The sequence below is a fragment of the Epinephelus moara genome, chromosome 17 (genome assembly GCF_006386435.1).
Source record: "Epinephelus moara isolate mb chromosome 17, YSFRI_EMoa_1.0, whole genome shotgun sequence".
NCBI classification, from domain to species: Eukaryota; Metazoa; Chordata; class Actinopteri; order Perciformes; family Serranidae; genus Epinephelus; species Epinephelus moara.
Window position 1 is genome coordinate 29,165,031 of NC_065522.1, and position 3,456 is coordinate 29,168,486.

The window sequence follows — 3,456 nt, forward strand, 5'->3', positions numbered from 1 at the left end:
AAGCTCCCTCATGTTTTTCAACAGTCTCTTACTTTGTGTCTGAGGGTCCAGGTTCATTACTGAAGGTTAGAGGCTCATGTTTGGACCAGTCACTCTTCATAGACAGACAGCTGGACACTGGAGACTCTGCTCTCTGTCTGTGGAAACAACAAATGTTTTACACATATTATTAGTCCTTGTAAAGACCAGAGGAAACATTACAACAAGTCCTCCGACCCATACGACCACACTGATCCTATGTTCCTACCCTCTAATACGACCCACAGGAGTGTTTCCTAAATTAGTGCCCCTACCAGTGTGGTTAGGTTTAGGAAAAGAATCATGGCTGCTTGGTCGTCACTAAAATAATCATAAAAAACTGTCATTTAGCTAGCAGTATCGTCGTCTTCCTGTCAACTGAATTCAAGTTTTCCGTGTTCCGCTGATACATCAGATAACTTCCTGCGTGTCGTTTCAAAATAAAAGCTGTCCGGTGTGTTAATATGTTTACCATGCTGTTTGGGGTTTCTTCTATTTTTTTCTCTTTGAAATTTTTACCGAGGCCCGGACCTTGATGAACTCATAGCTGGCTACGGCCATAGTGCTACACTAAATCAGTCTGTGAGATGAATGAAATGACCACAGCACAGGTGCAGTACAGTGCTGCGCTGCTAGACTGTCTATGAAGTGGATCATGGTGCACCAATGTTCTTCTTGGTAGTTGTAGTCTAACGTTTGACACTGAGACAGCAGCTGGATGCAGGCGGCAGATGTGTTTAAAAAATGCAGCGACAACACAGACGTTTCAAACACAAGATGTACACCGATCAGACAAAACATTAAAACCACTGACAGGTGAAGTGAATAACATTAATCATCTTGTTACAAAGCAATGTTCTGCTGGGAAACCTTTGGTTCTGACATCCATGTGGATGCCACTTGACACACTCCAACCACCTAAACACCAGTGCAGACCAGGTACCCCCTCATGGCAACAGCACTCTCTCATGACAGTGCCACACTACAAAAAATGCTCAGGGATGGTCCAAGGAATGGGACAAAGAGCTCAAGGCATCGTCCTGGCCTCCAAATGCCCCAGATCCCAATCTGATCAAGGATTTGTGGGACATGCTGTTACCTCACAGATACCCCCAACCCGCGGTGGGGCCTCACTGGATTGAACTTAGCCCTGACCTGTTGAGGCATGGATAAAGGACCTCTAAGGGGTGTCCTGTGGTGTCTGGTACCAAGGTGCTGGCAGAGGATCCTTTAAGTCCTTTGGGCTGTGAGGTGGGGTACCAGCATGTCCCACAGATGTTTGATCTGACTGGGATCTGGGGACTTTCGAGGCCAAGTCAAGGCCTTGAGCTCTAGTTCACATTCCTAGAGCCATTCCTGAGCAGTTTCTGCAGTGTGGCATGGTGCATTGTCCTGCTGGGGGGAACCACTGCCATCAGGGAGTGCCGTTGCCACGAGGGGGGGTACTTGGTCTGTAACGGTGTTTTAGGGAGGTGAAGCGTGTCAAGTAGCATCCACATGACTCAGCAGAACGCTGCATTGTTACAAGATGATCAATGTTGTCACTTCACCCGTCAGTGGTTTTAATGTTTTGTTGATCATAGTATATAACGAGGACAAAGTGTCTCCGTCTCCGTCCCTCGGCCTCTCTGTTGATGCCTTGTGCAGAAATAAGATTAATAGTCTAAATAAATAAAAAATATTTAAATCATTTTCCAGCACTAGATTCATCTGAAAGACCGACTGATGGAAAACGACTTTTAACCTCCCCCCACAAAGATTTTTAACTGTTCCACACTACACTGGATTTAGACCTTTATTGAGACAGTCTCTTACTTTGTGTCTGAGGGTCCAGGTTCATTACTGAAGTATGGAGGAGTAATCATGGACCAGTCACTCTTCATAGACAGACAGCTGGATACTGGAGACTCTGCTCTCTGTCTGTGGAAACAACAAATGTTTGACACATATTATTAGTCCTTGTAAAGACCAGAGGTAACATCACAACAAGTCCTCCGACCCATACGACCACACTGATCCTATGATCCTACCCTCTAACATGACCCACAGGAGTGTTTCCTAAATTAGTGCCCCTACCAGTGTGGTTAGGTTTAGGAAAAGAATCATGGTTTGGCGGTGACCTCCCTACATGGACTCTGTTGCTCCTACATTATGTCATGTGACTTCCTCCTCTGGTCCCGTCATAATCACTACAGCAGCTGGAGGTCACAGCCGACACTGAACATAAATATAATGAAGAGTTGATGAATGAGGAAAATGAGAGACAACAAAGAGTAGGAGAGGTGACCATTGTGGAGCAGGAAGTAGCAAAGATTAGTAAGGATGAAGTGAGGAGGGCACTGAAGAGGATGAAGAGTGGAAAGGCAGTTGGTTCTGATGATATACCTGTGGAGGTATGGACGTGTCTAGGAGAGGTGGCAGGAGAGGTTTAGACTAGGTTTTTCAACAAGGTCTTAGAGAGTGAGAGGATGCCTGAGGAATGGAGGAGACGTGTGCTGGTGCCGATTTATAAGAACAAGGGAGGTGTGCAGAGTTGTGGCAACTACAGAGGGATAAAGTTAATGAGCCATACGATGAAGCGATGGGAAAGAGTAGTGGAAGCTAGACTAAGAGCAGAAGTGAGCATCTGTGAGCAGCAGTGTGGTTTCATGCCAAGAAAAAGTATTATAGATGCAGCATTTGCTTTGAGGATGTTGATGGAGAAGTACAGAGACGGTCAGAGGGAACTGCATTGTGTCTTTGTCGCTCTAGAGAAAGCATATGACAGGGTGCCAAGAGAGGAGCAGTGTATTGTCTGGAGTGGCAGAGAAGTATGTTAGAGTGGTGCAGGACATGTATGAGAGCTGTTGGACAGTGGTGAGGTGTGCTGTAGGTGTGACAGAGGACTTTAAGGTGGAAGTGGGACTGCATCAAGGATCAAGGATTCTTGTTTGCTGTGGTGATGGACAGGTTGACAGATGAGGTTAGACAGGAATCCCCATGTACTATGATGTTTGCAGATGACACTGTGATCTGTAGTGAGAGCAGGGAGCAGGTGGAGGATTTTAAGTACTTATATTAGGGTCAACAGTCCAGAGCAACAGAGAGTTTGGAAAAGAGGTGAAGAGACATGTGCAAGCAAGTTGGAACAGATGGAGAAAAGTGTCAGGTGTGATGTGTGATAGAAGAGTACCAGCAAGACTGAAAGGAAAGGTGTACAAGACGGTGGTGAGACCAGCGATGTTGTTTGGTTTAGAGACAGTGGCACTGAAGAGAAGACAGGGGGCAGAGCTGGAGGTAGCAGAGGTGTAGATGAGTACACCAGAGGGACAGCTCATGTTAGATGTCTCTATCCATCCAAAAAAAAAAAATCATAAACGTAACTGTATAGCAGTAACCAGTGTAAACAAATGTGCACTAACAAATCACAGGCAGTTCAAATATCTCATGGTGGAGCTT

At 45.7% G+C, this 3,456-nt stretch overlaps 1 pseudogene; it reads right to left on the reverse strand.

The window, feature by feature from the left end:
- The window catches only part of LOC126403734 (NACHT, LRR and PYD domains-containing protein 14-like), a 152,391-nt pseudogene extending 150,405 nt beyond the window's left edge, over positions 1–1,986 (reverse strand).
- Positions 1,987–3,456: the final 1,470 nt, after the last annotated feature.